The sequence below is a fragment of the Pezoporus wallicus genome, unplaced genomic scaffold (assembly GCF_028554395.1).
Source record: "Pezoporus wallicus isolate ANWC-B61680 ecotype Strahan unplaced genomic scaffold, APGP_CSIRO_Pwel_v1 contig_5922, whole genome shotgun sequence".
Classification (NCBI taxonomy): Eukaryota; Metazoa; Chordata; class Aves; order Psittaciformes; family Psittacidae; genus Pezoporus; species Pezoporus wallicus.
Window position 1 is genome coordinate 2,522,371 of NW_026637228.1, and position 19,196 is coordinate 2,541,566.

At 40.5% G+C, this 19,196-nt stretch overlaps 1 protein-coding gene across 13 annotated transcripts in view; it reads right to left on the minus strand.

Moving 5' to 3' along the window:
- The window catches only part of ZBTB20 (zinc finger and BTB domain containing 20), a 452,154-nt gene that overhangs the window by 110,167 nt on the left and 322,791 nt on the right, over nt 1-19,196 (minus strand). For all 13 annotated transcript variants that reach the window (XM_057404358.1, XM_057404354.1, XM_057404359.1 and 10 more), the window contains one exon: nt 3,293-3,347. The gene's annotated coding sequence lies outside the window, so the exon portion shown is untranslated. The remainder of the gene's footprint in view (nt 1-3,292; nt 3,348-19,196) is intronic.

Genomic DNA, 19,196 nt, shown 5'->3' on the forward strand with positions numbered 1-19,196 from the left:
ATAGGAATAGGAATGATGTTGGAGTTCAGAACAACTTGGTTACATCAAAAACCTGTTTCAAGGAAATGACAGATGTTTGTGAAATTAGGTTAACATTTCCTGCAACTTCTTTGTACCTAGAACACTTTGGTACATTTCTGATTTGCACTTACCAAAGCTAACAGCAGATAACTCTTCAATATTGTATGGGTTCCATCTGAATGGGCAGCGCTCTGGAAATTAAAGAAGTGCCCTCCTGTGACTACTTCTCCTACTGTGGCTACCTATCTTACCGTAAAGCCCCTTAGTATTGCTGATACTCTTACACACTCTTGACAACATGATAGAAAGTCTCAAGAATGGTTGTAAGACTCCTCTTCTATGAAAAGGTTGATTTTTGACGAAGAATCCATCTGCTTCTCTCAGACTCCTGAGAACATTCAAGTGGAACAGAGATTAACTGTATTCCATTTAAGTGGGAATGTCATTTGGGGGAGAGATCCATGAAATCCTTCCACCTCCAAAACCTTGATGCCATATAATCAGACAGACACGCGTGTAACCTCAGGGAGGAGGAGGAGGAGGAAGAAGACTCTGAATCATCGGCAAGTTGTGGGTAGGGATATGAGAAGAGAGCGCAGTGCTGGTCACTGAGGCAGGGGGCAGAACAAGTCTCTCTAGATCAGAAACACGCCTGAGAGGTACCATTAACAGCCTCTACTGTAAAAATGTCCCAGTTCTACTTCTGTCAACCAAAAGAATTCAGGGTATCAGTGGCCTAAAGGCCACATCATCCAAAGGGAAAAGAGAGACCCAGTACAAACAATACATACTTTATGTACATGCCTGAAATAAAGCGAGGCTCATACTGAGCTTGCTAAGTTGGGAATGGAGGAGCACAAAGAAGCCCTTGGCTGTGGAGTAAGTTTGACTTAAAAGAAGCAAGACAGTGTGTGACTCTAGTTTTACAGGTCAAGAAACCAAGGCAGACAGATGGGAAATGACATATGATGGTCACACAGCAAAGCGCTGTTGGAAAGGGATTTCAGCCCTGGATTTCCACATGCCTACCTACCATGAAGCCAGCTTGCTGCTTCCACTCAAACTGCCTTGTGCTGCAGAGGTAGAACAATGATAAACCAGTACCTCCGTGCAAATGTTGAAGGCACAAGGTCCCAGCCACAGACATAAATGATTTTGCTGCTGCTGCAGGAAGCATTAACACACACAGTGTGTGCTTCACATCCCTGGGTATCATTAACACTTTTTATCAATATTATGAAGTTCTGCAACAAAAATAATAGGATTTGTCAGGGGCTGTTATGAACCGCCCCTACTGGATAAATACATAATACATGATGGCAAAGGTCTGATAGGACTTTAATCAATTGCCTTTCCGAGTCAAATAAATGTCACATTAGACGTAAGCCATGTTGCATTCTGTGGGGGCCTCTGCTCCCTTTGTCTCACGGGCCTGACACCGCCACAGGGAGCTATGCACGCGCATAGACTCCTACTTATTTGTGGCAAATATATCAGAGCAAAACTGGAACAGCATGTTGTAAATTACAGATTTGGGACACCTTATAATGAAAGGCAAAGGGGAAAGGAAAGAAATATGGGGACACCACAGGCATGATAGGTCAGCTTGAATCCATTTCCTTGGTAGCTGGCATTGTCACACCACCTTTCGCAGTCATTGCAGCATATCTCATGCTTGTGCCCACAGGGCAGGGGAGAAGGAGGTGTGCCGTTTCTTTCTGCACCACAAAAGTAGCAAGCCGACTTTAAATGTTAAAGTCACGTATTTTGGGTCTAGTACCAGGAAAATAAAGCTCTTTGATTGTTTCAGCATGGACCTGAAAAAAGTATGAATGTCCACTTGCACTTCAGCATGCCTTTGAAGAAATTCCAACAATCAGAACACAAATAAATCAAATAAATCAAAACACAAATAAATAAAAAATTGAACATAAATTTGAAGGTTTAATTCCTCTTCCAAATATGAAAGAGCTGTTTTTCTTACTCTGCTATGCTTTATTATTATTATTATTATTATTATTATTATTATTATTATTATTATTATTATTTTAAATTCCAGGCAGCACTTTAACAGCCATCTACTTTCCTCTCTGAACGGGAAGGAGACATGAATTTAAATTGCAAAATGGAGATCTGAAGTAACACAAAGTCTAAGCATATTTGGACATCGAGTTTGAAACCTAAATTTAAAAGCCCTCATTAGTTTTGGCATTCACTAAATACCTCCAGCTGGGACACCCCCAAAACGTGGCTTAAAATGCTGGCGGACATTTGGAAAACTTTGGTCTTTACTTAACTATAGTAAATATTATGAAGTGGTAGTGCTCTATTTCCCAGTACATTGCAACAAGAAGCGTCATTGTTTTAGGAACACTAGATTTCACTGCCAATATGCACGAAGGAATCCCAACGAAGCACACACTTTTGTTCCAAATGCACAAAACCATCATGTGTCAGTACCTCGCAAAATTAAAACCCAAATGATAACAAACTCTCACAAGGGTTTGATCCACTATTACCCAAATAAAATGAAAAAGCAGAACCTAAACCATGAAAATTTATATTCTTCCTGTTCTAGACCTTAAAACCACAATTATCTAGATTAATACAGTCTTTTCCTCAATTAAAAATCTCAACAAACTGACAACCTAGCAGCAACCAAACTCAAGTGAATGAGAGCAGGTGAGAACAGAATGCTACATAACATCATCCAAAGAAACCACTAACATTTTTAATCCTGATACTGTCAGATGTCAAAGAAAATAGAGCATATTTCATCTACCCAGATAAGAAGATAATAAAGTCAGTATTAGGCAGGAGACCACACGGGTCTGAGTAAGGAAGAGTTCCATGCCACAAGGTCAGATTTCAGTAAGGACAAGTTGAAATGCTAGTTGACGGTTTCCTATACTTCACAGTTGCACAGCACAAGACACCACGTTTTATTCTGAATCAGAGCACAACATTATAATGACCATCACAACATGTATATCTCCAAGTATAACTGAAAACTTCCATACTGTGATCCAGAAATGCATGTATAAATTCCAGATCCATCACACAATGTCACTGAACTAAGTCCAAGTCCCATACTGACACTGCATTAAAATCCAGGACCGTTGCATTAGGATAAAAACTCAGTACTGAGTCCCATAGACATGGGGAGCAATAGAGAAGTTCACAAGGGCTCCAGGATGACTTGCATAGAACTTGAACAAGATGCACAACTCATATGAATAAAAAGTATAAAATGCTTTGTACATATACTTACACAAGAGACAGGAAAGGTTCCTTCAGAGGAAGGCCACAAACTGATCGTGAGTGATCTGAAAAGGGAGAAAGAAACAAAGGAAATTAAGTGACAATAAACACACTAAGTGATACCAATATAAAACAGGGATCAAGGAGACTCACAGATGGTAGCAGTTCCCACAGGACAGAAAGAGAACCCCTCTTCCCCTCTGTGTTCAAAATTCACGAACTGCATAAATCTTCTAAGTTTTGAAATTACTTGACCCCAAAACTATGTAGCTGAGAAAACTGGTAATGGCTCAGAAGCCTTTCAGCCCTGGGATAATTCCAAACCAGCAGAGACTAAATATCCTTTGGTGGCTGTTCAACAGCCTCCGTGAAATAGGCTTGTGGCTCCTATGGACAAATGCTCTTATTATAAAACACTGCCAGATTTGAATGGCATCTTTCTTAGCAGTCATGCCAAATGATACAGGCCTCTGAAACAGAACTCTCCTTCTTGATCCTGACCTTCACAGAAGAGAGGTTAGGCATATTATTAGGGCTGAGGATGCTTACATTATGGCTGATAACTGCACGGAAAGATTGTGTTGTCTTAGCTCTTTCTGTCAACACAGTATCTTTTGGACCTGATGGATCTGCTACCCTGAGACCCCTAAGGAAAAAAATGGCTGCATGAAAGTGAAATGGCTAAAGGATTTCAAATTCTTGGTAGACTATGGCTCTAACTACCAAAGCCTACTATGGAGTAGCTAAACTTTAGTGCCAACACATTTTCCATAACATATAAGCCTGGGATGAAGTAATAGGCAAAATAAATCAAAGCCTGATGCTCTGAATTGTAAAAATAAGATACACTCCTGTTGGACACAGAAAACAAAAGCAGGTGCCCCAAAATGTTCAAAGCCACAAACCAGTCCTGTTCGCCCTTCCCTTCAACCAAGCTGAAAGAAATTCAGGTAGTCAGACCAGACAGTGCTTGCTGAAAGATCAATATCAGGGGACCAGGAGTATGGGGAGAAAGACCATGGGATCCATGTGGTGTACTCCAGTACTTAAGTGAAGACATGGCCCTCACCTACTGTTTTCTGTTCAGTTACAGGGAGAGATTGGGTCTATCTTTCCTCAAAGCAATTAAAAATATTCAGAGAAATATGACCCTAAGTTGAGACAGTGGAAAAAGGAAAAGTGAGGAGCAGACACAGGAGAGGAAGAGGGAAGGCAGCCAGAAAATTTGCTAAGAGATGTAGCCATTATCTGTGGGGATTATGGCCCTGGTAGAGGAGAGTGTGAAAGAAAGCATGTGTGCGTATCTAGTGGCTGGTCATCCACAAGGGAGGTGGAAGAAATGGAGCAAAGAGCAGAGAGAATCATAAAAACTTCAGGGCAGCAAACAAAATGCTTATAGCATGCTTTGGATAGGCCACCCAGACAGGCTCTATTTAACAGCAAATTTCTCTTTAAAGAAGGTAACATCTCCCACATGTAAGGAAGATTTGCATGGGAGAGAAGACAGACTGAAAAGCTGAAGTGCCGTAAGGTGAAAAGAAGGGCACGATCGGGCTCATGGAGAGCAGATCACTATCTTACTTTCAAGAAACCATTACCCTGATAAACTTTAACAAGTTCTCCGGTGGTGGAAAAAAACCTTGCTTGGTAGGCACGCATCCTTGATTTTCCTTGTACATTGCTCCTGAAGATTTAACCTTGAAAGCCCATAGATTCACGTGCAATAGGCTATAGGTGAAGGGCTGTCACTGGCTGGTAGGTGGGAAGCATTTCTTTCAGGGTTTTGGACAGATGGGACAACGAGCTGCACACCACAGAACCTGAGACAAGAAGTCTGAGTCAAAGAAAGTACCTGAAAGACCTGAATTTAAAAAAAAAAAAAAAAAAAGGAGAAAAAAGAAAAAAAAAGTAAAATAAGGAAAAAAAAAAGGGAGGCATCCAGCATGGGAAAAACCCCCAAAGAACGGAAAATTCTAGGCCGAGTGGTTAAAATTTGGCTCTATTATAAGCAACATAAACCAAGTTCTCTTAAGGGAAAGTGTCAAGCAACTTTGATGACACGGACACCAAAGAACTGCACAAATTATGGCCTGAGACTCTGGAGGTGCTGAGTAATGACTTACACCAACATTACCATCAAATTTGCTGTAAGAAGTGAATGAGATTGTCATACCTAATTAAAACAGTAGGGTAATTTTAGACAGGCACAATATACTGGAAGCTGCAAACCAGAACCTGGCAAATCACCAGAACTTAAACACCATCATTTTTTAAATGATCACAACTGCTCTGGACACTTGATTACCAGTTGTGCTCAAAGGAAAGCACATGAAAACAAAACTTGCCACGTAAAGCACTGGAAAAGCAAGATGTGTCTGAGGAAACTCTGATTTATTCCAGGTTAGATAACTGCAAAATACGTATGAGGGAGAGAAGTGGGCCAAATCCTGTTCTCACTGCTCTGTGCAATCATGCTGACTTAATTGAAACCATGAGCAGAACCTGAACCATTAAAATGCTGGGGTGAAACTTTTTATCTTATGGCGCTGTTTGTCACTAGAGACATACTTAACCTAATTAGCACAGTAGATTTCTTCAAGATATAATTATTATATAATATATAATAACATTAAAATCCAAAGTCTGATAAAGCTGACTGTTTTCTCCAGGTCTCTGTGTTATAAGCAGAATAATTTCCCATCTTTATGCCGTTTTCAACCCACTATGGCTCTATTCGGTGGGGTGGACAAAAGGAATCCACTGATCTTTTTCATATTGAATTCCTAGCGTTAATTAATCATTATTACTTGGACGCTGTTTTGGCCATTGGACAGAACAGCCAGGGGCTAATCTTAAACCTGCCTTTACTTCACTGTGGCTAGATTCTGCCCACTTTCTCTTTGCTATGTGAATAAATTCCACTTAGATCACAAAGATCAAGAGACAATCAAGTCCTAAACATCAAGGATATTTAGGAATCTATCCCCCCTTGAGTTTAATGAGAATAAGGTTCGTAAACACTGAAGAATTTCTATTTATGGAGAGTTAAGATGGTGAAATTGAATCATATGAATTATATTATATACACAGGTAATCACTTTATGAGGCTAACTACAATTTTCAGAAGTGACTTAAGCATTCATGCCAAAGTCCATTGGAAGTCTGTGAAATTTTGGCTATAAACCCCTGGGACTTGAAAATATTTTAACTTCAGCACTGCTTACTTTCAACAAAATTAACATCTTAGGTGCCAAAGTCATTTTCACAGTCGGCATTCAGTTGCTTCTTACGATTTATTTGCTAAATGGCTTGAGTTCATCTGTTTCAAGTGTCTTTTAACAGTAAATTAGGACAGCGATTCTGCTCTATTTTTGCAAAGTGATTTAGCATCTCTCTGATGTAATGCACTAGCAAGGTGAGAAATTTTATTCCTTCAGCCCCTAGACTGGTAAGAAGCAGGCAAATTATGAACTGAACATGGAAGACTAGCAATGGATTCAGATAATCCGATACCGACTGCTCTTGCCTCAAAACATCTTCACCCTTTACCGATACAGAACAAGTGAAGGGAACAGCTTTATCCTATATAATCAACTCAGTGAGCTGGATCCAAGATGCAGAACCTTTTCACCCTTCTCCTCCTGGATGCACTACACCTGCTCAGTATCTAAACTAGAATCTAAACCCAGTGAAGATAAAGAAAATAATTTACTAGAGAATCCCTCAGTTCAAAGGGGGCCAAACAGAGCCAGTGCCATGCTGGGGGAAAGAGGAGTGAAAAAGGAGACTCAGCTGAAATTCAGTGAAGCCCTGTAAATGACATGAGGAGGCAGAAAGGCTGCACTACATCTCTGACACAGCAGAGACAGATTACAGCAAAATTAAATTGAGGCTTTTAGTGGATATAATTGTTGTTTTTATATATTAATGAACAACAATAATACGTGATTCTAAACTGAATACCAGGTTTGACATTTAATCTGAGTGCTCACACTATCCATAAATGTTCATAAACGTCACAAGACCCCTACCCTCTGATTGAATTACAATCTAGTATGCAATTTAGGAAGCACGGATTAATCTACATAGTTTTATATTTCTGCAGGTTACATTGTTATTTGTTGATTTATACCCTTTTCCCCTAAGTGTCCTTTCCATCGAGAATCCAGGAAAATACATGCAAATCATTATTAGGAGAGCAGCTCAGAATCCAGTGAGTAGCAGCAGATGGAAACTTGGTTCAGTGAAACCTATACTAATTATCATATGCTTTTTGAAGTCACCTCTGCTAATGGCCACCAAAATCTTAGTCCCTGTGATATCTCCTATTACCTTCGCATGAACTCCTACCACAGCCAGCAATCACCTAACATGCTCCTCGGCAATGCTGTGCAATTAAACCACCTTTCAATCAAGCTTGCTGAGGAATCCAGAGATGGAAACTGCTTTAATATTAGGAGTTAATTACAAGAATGCAGAGGAAGGCAGTCAAATGTTATGTTAGCATACCAGAAATGTGACAACGCCTTAACCACAGATGTCACATGCAAGGTAGAGTCATATCAGGAAAAATGACATGGCAACGTAAAGAGGAAAATGATCTTCAAGTTATCCTTTTCCTTTTCTTTTTTCCTACTGTGCTCAGGCTACTTGAGGTGATCACCTCCTTTAGCAGCCAAAATACCTAGAATTTCACTGCCACCTGTATTAACAGGCTTCTTTGCACAATGCTGTCTGCTTGGGGACTGATAATGACACCTATTCAGTGTGTGGGCAACATGGGATCAGTCCAAAAAGCCGATCAGACAATTGCATTTCTGCACATCCTGACCTCTGCAGAAGCCTAATCCCGCTCCCTTTGAAATCAACCAAGTTTTCTCAAAGGGTTAATGGGGCAGGTTCCTTTTCTTTCTCTGCAGCTTTACCTCTACGTGCTTAGGAGAAAAGTTCCACACCCTGGTCCTTGTCCTTGTCCTTGTGGATTCCTTCATTCAAGAAAAGACTGAAGAGAAGGACTGGATGCTCCACCTAAGAAAGGACACCACTCAGTGTGGAACATCACTCAGTTAAGTGCTAGGAAACTGATCAACTGAGGAGATGGTTTCAGAACCGACACCATGTTGCAGTGAGGGAGAAAGGAAAAATGGGAGAGGATACTACAAATTCAGCTTGACAGTCAGTTATATGGCCATGTACCACCTCTTAGTCTATGATACTGGAGAATCAAACTAAAATGATCTTTGAAAAATGACAAGGAGTTTTTGTACATATGTTAGAATTAAGGTGTATCTGTATACACTGGAACACACTCACACATGTACTGGGGTTATGTATCATTAAATAATCTGAAAACATCAACCACAGGTGTGCACGCTCTTCTTAGTGAACTAAACAGCCCAAATGTGGTTCTGCAGAGAATGCAACAATGACTTGAGAAAAATTTTCTATCAAAATTCATTGATATTTCCATCACTCATTTTCCAAAGACAAAGTCTGTTTGGAAGCCAGAGTCCACAGAACATAACAGAAAAAGTAACTGACTTTTCCCTCCCTCAAACCTGAAGACAGAAAACCTTGCAGTTTACATTATCACATATTCTAACAGATTTATGATACATCTATAGCTTATATTTTGTTTAATTAGTACATTAGTTAGTAACATTTTTAAATTTGGACCAGAAAGAATAGTAAAAGCAGACTTTGTTTTTTTGTAATTAAGAATTGTTTGCCATGTCTTTTTCAAATTAAGAAACATGCACTGGGAAAAGGAGGCTTTAAATGTGTGTGACTTTAACTGTGTGTTATATGTGCGCACATATGCAAATGATCTTATAAATGAGAAACTTCACGGAACCTTAACTAGAAAATACAACAGAAAAGTCTTGATGGAATAGATTTTTCAGCACACTCTGCTTGCCAGGAAGGCTGGATGATATTATATTTTGATAAAACAGAAGAAGCTAATCCAATCAGAGTTTGGACTTTCATGTGTGAGTCAATTCAAAAAGACTTCAAGTCAAGGAGCTGATTCATTCCACAGGTAAAGCAGCCCAAAATAAGTCTTACCAGCTGTTCTCAGTGAAAACAATGAGAAAGATAAAATAAGAAAAGGAATCTCTCACATCTGCAAACTGAACTCTAATTAATATCCATCAGAGGTCTCCAGCTCCCTAAGAAGAACTTCAGTCAAGAAAAGTCTCTACACAAAGCACCTCTGAGGAAAACATCTTTAAAAGAAGAGCAGGAGAAGTCTCTGGAAGCAATACCACATTACAGCTTCAGTAGATGTTGCTTTAAAGGGCTCTGGTTGACAGCAAAACCAGTAAGAAGTGGTGGTAGGAGAAATGTTTAAATATATTCTTTTTTGGAATCGAAATGTGGCATTCTGAGCATGTATCTTGACTTAAAGATGGCCTGAAATGATATTACTCTCAACTTCCCGTAAACTCTAACCTGGATGTTTGGTTGGAAGGCACTTGGCCACTGCAGCCTCATGCAGCTCAGCCTACTGGCATAAGGAAGCTGTACACCACCACCCTTCCAGTAGCACAGGACTACCCCTTTCCTGCCTTCCTTCACCACCCCAGAGGGGTACATGGACAAGGAGCTGATGGTTCCTGCCTATCATCCTTCCAACATCCTTGATACCCTTCCTTCACCATGTGACCTTGCATACTCCCATCAACAGGCAGTGAAGGAACAAAGACAGCCCTTTTCCCAAAGATGGCAAAGATGGTGGTTTGGATGTGACTGGGCTGTTCCCATCCAGATAACAGCCTGTTCCCTGTTCTCTCCTGGAAAAGAGGAGGAAAAAAAGAAGTCAACTGTTGACCAGATGAGTTGTCTTCGTGGTCCATAAATAGTTTGGGAATTTAAATTTTAGAAAATCTTTTGTGTTGGCTACTTTTGTCACTTGGAACTCAGCTTTGAATCCTTAAATAAAAGAAAACAGAAAGCATATCTACCTAAATATACAAACATATATATACCTGAAAGTTCTGGCTGTCTTTCAGGATCATACCCTAGAAACTAGGTTTTAGCTCTGCTTATGCCTGTAGGTGAATTTTCTTTTCTGAGGCAGTGTAGTTGAACTGGCAGCTCACAAGCCAGATCTGCTGACTTATACCACAGCTGCACTAGGTCATCCTCTCGTTACTGCATGCTGGATAAGCACAGAAGTGTATCTTCTGCTTCCCTGCTTGGAGGTGTGCAACTCCAGCACATGGTCCATGTTCCCTGCACCCTCTCAAGTACCTCTCCTGAATTCAGCAGTGCCAAAACTGGACTACACAGCATGACAAAATATAATCAAATAATACTGAACTATTTTAGCAGACTAAACTTGAGTAACCAAAATTTCAAGCAAAGAAAGTGTGGTACTAGGAATTAAATGCATTTGTATTAATAATAGCAATTAGTGAAGTTTGTCTACTATTAATAAGAAGGTAATTGCTATAAAATCTAGTGATACATACAAATAGGGTACTGATGTGAGGAAGTAACCCTGGAACATTAGTTTAAGTTATTGCTTGGGAGCTTTCTATTGCTAATTGTTATTTTCTTTCTGGGTATTAATGTTCCTCCAGGATGATCTGATAAATCTAGTGGTGCTGTGATCACTTCTCTAAATGGTATCTTTGGATCATATGTGGTCCCAAGAGCCACGGCACTCCAGTGTACTTTACGTAATTTATTTCCAAAGTGAGATGTGCTGACTCTCCATAATATTTCTTTCATTTTAACATCTAACATTCAATTTGGGACATAAGTACTCTGATATATCATTTTTCCCTGAAGACACTGCAGATCAGAACCAAAGGGCACTGGCTGAGTTTGAGAGTACCATGAGGCTCAGAGAACAGGGTGGGCTGGAGTGGGGGGCACTGGTGAGCCTGAGCTGCAAAGGCACTGGAGGGCTGTGCATAGATGTGGGCGTCTGTACCATCCATGGGTGTTGGGGGGCAAAGGGTATGAGCAGAGCTCTGGCAAGCCCCAGGCTGGGATTACACTGGACTTTAAAAATGCAGCTTGCTCTCTTTGGTCAGAGCTGCAAGGTTGAGGACTTGATGATGACAGTGTCTGTTACATCAGGAGTAAAGTGGCAACAAGGTCATTTTGGAAAAGTGTAAGTATGTCAAACCCATAGTCACAACCATTTGAAGAAAATGTCAGAATGTTTTCCTGACTTCCCCTCCAGTAAAGAAATCATAAATGTGAAGACCTATAGGAAAATGCTAACTCAACGGATACGGTACACAAGATCAGCAAATCCTTGAAAGAGAAGGCACCATGTGGGTTGTGCTCCATTTTTACAGTATGCACTGCTTCAAACATGAACTGTGTTCTTGTGATGGTATTCAACACTTGGAACGAGACTAAAAGCATTACAGAAGTATTTCATTTGCCTTTGAACCCCTGCAGACCCACTGAAGTCAAAAGGGTTATGCAGCTGCACCACTGTATGCAGTGTTAAGCCCTCAGCATCCAGAAAGACAGGTTAAATATGTGCTTTTTTCTGAGTTTTCAGGAAGGAAACTCAACTTTCTTTCTCTCCTTCCCCTCCCATTTTCTTTCCTATAAGGCCATAATTAATACTTTGGAATTTATTTTTCACTGGCTTCTTTTCACTCTAGGCCTATTAAAATAAATCTAAACTACCTTATAGAGATTCACTAAAACAGCTTCTGGGCACAATGGGAACTCTCCATTTTATGCTCTGTATGACATCAGTGTACTCTATAGCATGTTCTTAGACTTGTGACACATGCTCTGAAAACTGAGTTTCAGGCAGACTAGTTTTCATTGTTTTTGTAGATTGGGGTAGGTGACAGAAGAGTCAAGAATGCAGTCTCTTATCACTGAACCTGATCCCTCTTACCACCAAATCTGATGCTGTTTTATAGGATCCTATCTCTAATTCAAAGTTTTACTGCTAATATAGCTAAACCACCTCCCCACCTTTATTCTTGTTTTATCAGCTTAACTTTGACACGCCACCCACTATGACCCTCACCACCAATGTGATGCTGCAGGAAGGGAGTTTAAGTCATGCAGCAGCAGGGTACCTTAGGTGGCTATTTTTCATCAACTCTTCAATCTTAACTGGAGTATTCATCTGATAATATAGATAAAAGACAACACAGGGTAGTTGACAAAATCAAATTACTGCAAAATGTAATGGAAAAGGTATATGCCCCAGTCATAGAGACAGAATAGAAAAGAAACCACACTAAGTCCCTAGCACCTTTTCTAGTAGGACTCACCCTCTGAAGCCCACACTCTGTTCCAGTTCTGATCTTCCTCTCCTGAATAATAACCAAACCATCTTGGGCTATCTCAGACTGGTAATTTCATTTGCTGACCCAGTCAACAAGTAGAGATCATGGGATGGGCTTCATGGCTGTCTGAATTATTTCTTGTATTTTCCAAAGTTCCAGTTTTTCCCCAAAACACTATAGTTTATCCATATTCACACAGCTCATCTGGAGAGAAACTATCATGCCTTGAATCTGTGGAGTTCAATACATATAGTCTCAAGAGGTTTATCCATAAAAAAAATGAAACAAGCCACCAATGAGCTGAACATTACCTTTTACTTTATAGGGAAAATTGTCCTTATTCTCATTTTACGGAATGAATAAAGGAAAGAAGAGAAAGCTGAACTGATCTTGAAGCTGATCAATACTAAAGCAGAACTGCAAAACGAACTCACATCTTTTGATGCTCAGTTTAGAGCCTGAACCACATAAGGTTCTAAATGAGAAGAAAAATCCTTACAGAAACCTGAAAAGCCACCTGCATGCTCCTTTCAATGAAGAAAAGCTGATCCCTTTGATAGCTGCAGCCAAACCAAATGGCAGACACAGAGATTTTACAAAGTCTCTTAGTGGTGAGCCATAGTTTATGCTATTTGTCAGCTTTCCTGCGAAGTGTAAGTGTCCATTTCACAAAGACAAAACCAAAAGCAAACAATCCCAAAAACTTATCCAAACCCAGTTTACACAGTTCACTGCACCCATTCGCTGCAGAAAAGTAAACCCTTCTTTATGGGTTGGATTCGAATACAATCATTATACCATTTTCCCAGCTCATCTAAAAATGCAACAAGTTACAGCAATCAAAAAGACATTTATAGGTGAGTCAGTTTAAGAAGCCACACAATTATCTGGCATTGTACTCTAAGAACATGTCACTTCTATAGATGGACTCCGTCTTATAAGCTATTGCAGAGTTATATTCAATGCTAGTTTGGGAGACAAGTGGGTGGGGAAAGAAAGACTCAGATCCAAGGAATACTGTAGAGCATAAGAGCAATGCTAGCTTTATTTTGCAACCCCTTATTTGAACATGGTAAGACATGAGAACACGAACCAAAGAGATAAACTATGGCAATTTCTTCGTAGCTGACTTGTTACAGGATATTGTTTGAGTCCTCACTAATGAATCCATGAGGTTGGTTATTAGTGTGATTAGGAGTTGGGAGGATGGAGGTCTGAGACCTCCCAAAGGAAACATTTTGTTCAGAACTGTTAAAGAAAATAAAGTCAGCATTACAGTAACTTTAACAACCCAACCAGGATAATGGTCTGTGCATGCAGGCAGTGCTATTGCTATTTTAAATGAGGGAGATAAACTCCACATAAGATGTGAAGCTGCGATAAGATGGGAAGCTGAGATAACCAGCTATTCAGTCTTGGGGATCAGAAAGCTGTCAGCTTGAGAAACATGAGTATCTGTGGAAATGCTCTGGAAAAGGAAGGATGGTGAAGTTACTAGCAGGTGGCAAGAAAAAAAAAATAAAAAATAGAGCTTTAAAATTTGCTTTTGGTTTGTGGCACAGATAAATAAGTTAAGGAAACTGAGATGCTTTGGCACCCTTGGTAGCCTACTGAGATAGATTTGGGTTTTTTTTTTCAGACAAAAGCTGGCTGCATGCAATGTTATTCTGCTTTGACAGTAACCCCCCAAAAGACCAGTGGCTGTGCCCATCACTAAGATTGGCATGAAAAACTCTACTGGCTTCATTAGGAATGAATCAGAGAGGTAGCTCTACACCATGTCAATTTGCAGTAATGGCAGATAAAAAGCATTCCTTGAAGACAAAGGCTTCCCGTCCCCAGACTCCTCTCTGCTTTAGTCACAAAACCTTAGTTTCCTCATGCTGTAACACTGAGGTTAAAATAACTCACTTCCTCAGAAGGTATGTTGTGAGGGGATGTAGTTTAAAATTAAGAGTCCTCTTCTTTCATTATCAACTCTACCATTTATCAGCTCTAGCTTTTATCACCAGCATCTAGCACTTGCCAGTATAGCAGGATCAGAGACAACAGTGTTTGCCCAGACACCATAGGTACCTCTGACAGGGCAAGGTATCTTGCAGAGCTATCATCATACTGTGGTGAACCTTCCCCTGGAGGATTTTGAGTTAACCATGTATATGAGAACAAGTAGAAGGTTTCCTTATTCAAAGCACTCAACTATTTCCATTTCAGTGCAGGTGAAATGGTGAAAAATACTGAGAGAAATTTCTTCTGTATCCAGAGATTTTTATGCACACAGGTACTAACAGACCAAGGTACTTAGCTTTAAGAGCCAAGTTCACATCTACATTCTAAAAGAGTCTTGAAGACAAGTTATGGACTAGACTAATGAACTGGCTCCATTTAATAAGAGAGAGAAACAGAAAACAAGCATTTCCTCAAAATACATTTTCCTGGGGACAGGTCAGGGGTGAGATATTCCAGGTAGCCTGGCAGATATCGCTGTCTTCTAGATTCAAAGAAGGGAAAAACACACAAGCAACGAACCTCCCCCCTCCACACCATACAAAAGTGATCACTGGGAAGGATTTAATGGAATCAGCTTGTCAAAATGATGAGGCTAAAAAAGCTTTTACAGAACATGTCCATGACAAAAACTTTAGCATAACGTATATAGTGCAGAGTGGTTTTTGTCATGGCAAAAAGGAAGGAATATCATTAATTTAGACACTAAGTGTAAGGTTCTGCTGAAAATCTCCATGGGATAAATTGCAGAAATACAGCCTTGACCAGACAAATGGAACCAGGAAAGTCCCAGTTCTTGTTAGAAGTTATCGAAAGTGCCATTGAGTTTTTAAAGTCTGTCATCTCTGGTAGATGATAAGAAAAGGGTTGGGCTGTTTTCTTCAGATCTACAAGCATCTGGCTACAGTCTTGCTGAGGCATATACATGATTGGAATTGAAAATGAGCTCTTTTAAAAGTGCTTCTTAAAGGGACCCTATTCATACGCAGTACTTTCTCCCCAGACCTTTTATGGGAAAAAAGCTCATTACGGTCACACAGACAAATGCTGTATAATCTTTCACCCTGTCCACTAGCAACGTGTTCAATCCAATTTACAGCACTTCCCGCTATTCTAGTTCTGGACACCCCACACAGCTCTCCTAAATGCATACCCATCCTGACCCACTGCTCCCCACCCGCTGCTCTTTCAATTTCAGGCTTCCCTGGAGCACTGACTGCCATTCATGCCTAATAGCAAGGTGGAGCAACTTGATTAGACAACTCTGAAAAGTGAGATTTCTGTGCCTTTTTTAGGCACAGAAACTCCATAATTAAGACATATTATTGTATGTTGGAACGCTCTGAGACAGGGATGAGAGTGGCCTTCGCTTCAGGAAATGACATTTTGTACCCATGACAATTCATATTCATCTGAAAAACAAAAGTTTCTGATTGAAGCTCTTTCAAACTCCCTCCCGGCTTGCTGACAGATCTGTCCCTGCTCTATGCATCCACCTCCACGTCAGCACTACGGGAAGTAGGGGCTGGCAATTAGTAGAGAGAAATATTCAAGGAATCGTTTACTTGGCTAATTCATGTCCTTGTCCACTTTTGGAAGGTCCACCATCACACTGCCATTTTGCTTTTCAGTGCAGCCTATTTTTTCCACCTTCCTTGGGCAGTGCTGTTCACTATGCATATACGGTCTGCTTCATGTACTTGACATTTGGAGCAGAGGTGCATAGGTGGGATCAAGCAACGCAACAGACCATGTCAAAACAGACGTACAGCATTGTTTTTGCTTTCTGACTGGATTAATGTTAAACCCTTGAGCCCTCAAACCATGTACTCAAGCCTGTGCTTAACTTCAAACGTGTGAATGCAACGGGACTCAAGCATGTAATTAAAATTTAACCTTCACTTCAGGTTCCATTTAACAGAAATGGACTTATGCATGTGCTTAAACGGCTTCCTTTGTAGAGACAATTTATTGAGCTGAAGTAAGAACTGGGGAGAAGAGATGAAGACATCACTGGGATTTGGATTCATTCAGGATTAGAGGGGAGAGAAACGTTACTATGGAATTATAGAAGACAGTGACTTATCTTGGAAGACAAAAAGCACTTCTGATGCCATACTAGATTTACAGATACTCTACAGCTTTCTGGTTAAGGATACAGTTTCATTTCTCCCACTGTTTTTCCTTAAGCTAGCTGTATGTCCATCGCCACCTGTAGAAGGTCAGGCCAGCTCCTGGGCTGATTGCTTTGACTGCACAAGGGAGGTGGGAAACATGTGCAAAGCCATCTCTCGCAGCACTTACCTCTTACAGTGTAAACACGCATGTGAGCTGACAGTTCACTACCTGAAAGCATATGAGCATGTGATTTTTAAAGTGGGCCGTTTGCTTTCACTAGAGTAAAGCCTGACTGCTTGAATGTTTGCACAAAGCAAACACATGAAGGGCGTGACTGCAGTGGGAGTAAACTCATTTGTAAAAGTAAGCGAATACTCATGGACTTTCTGTGTGTGTGCGTGCTAATGTCCACACAGTTGTCCTTTTATTAGGTATAAATGGCCTTTCTGTTTGACACTGAGAAACAGTGCATCAGTGCTCATCCCAAGAAATGTTCACATCTGCCAGCCTTCCTCATCTGTCAATATGCCCGCGCACAGGGTAGGAGCAGGGGTGAATCAGAAGGACTGCGTAGGACTGACAATAGAGCTTGCATCAAAAGTAGTATTCCTCTGCCTCTCTGAAATGCAGACGTTTTACAAGCCTTTCTCCCTGAAGGAATTAGGATTAGACTTCAAAGCTGCAGAACAAAACAGAGTCATACAGGCACACAATTATTGGACTAAGTCCACGGACAATGATACCAAGGGGTTTAACGTTTATGAGATCTTTTCAGGCTATTGTAGCTTCCTCTGTGTTCTGAGAGCCTTCTTCATGGAGAAAGCCTTTGACTCCTCTGGTAGTGGCCACTGTATTAGCTGGCATGACAGTGCCATGTGTCCCCTGCCTCAACCGTGGTACCGCGTTCCCATTAGAAAGATTCAGAATACCTCATTCATGTTTCTTAATAAAGGAAAGGATTACAAGGTACTAAGAATATCGGGCACAACCTCACCAGTCCCTCTTTCACCCCAATTCTCTTCTCCCAAGCTACTCATTACCTCAACTCTAAGTTAATTTATCTTAGGTAAACAGCTCAGAAATCTTGTAAACAGAATCAACTCCGCTTCAACCTGCAACACTTTTTTTTCCTTTCACATTCTTTACCAACAGAAGTGGAAAAAATAATATATGTACATAACAGCAAATGTTCTCTCGCTATTTTTCTTGGATTTTTTAACTGTTTTTATCTTTTATAAACAGTGGTGATGGAATTATAAACACCATTATTCCACCTCCATGTTAATACTCTTATTATCTTGCATAAACAGAAGTGAACGAATATGTACATGACACCAATCAATCCTTATTAAAAAAAAAAAAGAGAGAGAGAAGTTTTTATCTTTTATAAACAGCGGAGGAAGAACTTAATGAATTCAAAATGTAGTTTTCCTGTTTATATTATTACGATCCGAAAGTAGAAACCAAATGATGTATATTCAACATCGCACAAGCAGTCAGTTATGAAATACTTTCTGCTGACTTCCAGAGTAAATGCAGTCTTAGTGAAATCTGCTGGTCTGAGGGATCTGGAAACTGGTGGCCTGAGTCTAACTACAGAGCAGGGGCTTGAACCGTCTTCACCCACGACACTTTTGCCAAAGCTCTTCAGCCCCTTCCTTGAAGGGCCACCCACGATAAAACAGGATAGCTCAATCTCTGTGGTGAACTGTTGGTACCTGGTCTTTCTGCTTCGATTGCCAGATATAGGGGGCTAATTAATACAGATTGATTTTGCATAATGCGGACACCTGCCACTAGAAACTGGGCTCAGACCCCTAAGTCATTTCACAGAGGCCACCCAACAGCTGCTCCACAGTAATGACTTTGGGGCATGGGTGACCTAGGTCAGATTGAAACGTGTAACTTCAAGCTGATAGGTTCCATATGTCAGTACTAATCCACATAACCACCCACACCTTCTGCTTTCTTGTTTTTGTGTGTGCTTGTTTCTGGCTGATCTTCTAAAGCCCATCTCTGAGCCTAAAAGACTCTTGCCTCTACCTCATATGTCAGCCTTAACCAGGATGAAGTGCAGTTCCAAGTTTTTTTTTCCCCCTCTACCATACTTTCCTCTGACGGATCATTTCTTCCTTTGCTTTAGCCATGCAAGGTCTACCTCCTTCTCATCCTGAATGGGTTTCCCCCAAAGAACAAGTAGAAGAGATCTTCAGTTTTCAGGGCTGTTCCCTTTTCAAAACAGGGGCTGCTCTTCGGGTGATGATGCTCTTCTGCTGTTACCCTTTGCAAACCCAACATGAATTTTGTTTCATCTAGTCTGGGTATAAACCTCCTACATAGCTTGGTGCAACTGGCAGCCCAGGTGACCAGCCTTGAATTTCTTCCAAAAGCAGTTCTATTCTGAGGTCCCAGACTGAACACAGCTGCCTCAAGTTTTAACTCGTATCCTGCTTCCCTTCTCCCCACAAAGTTGGGACCTTTGTATACAAACAGACAACCACTCGAAAAATT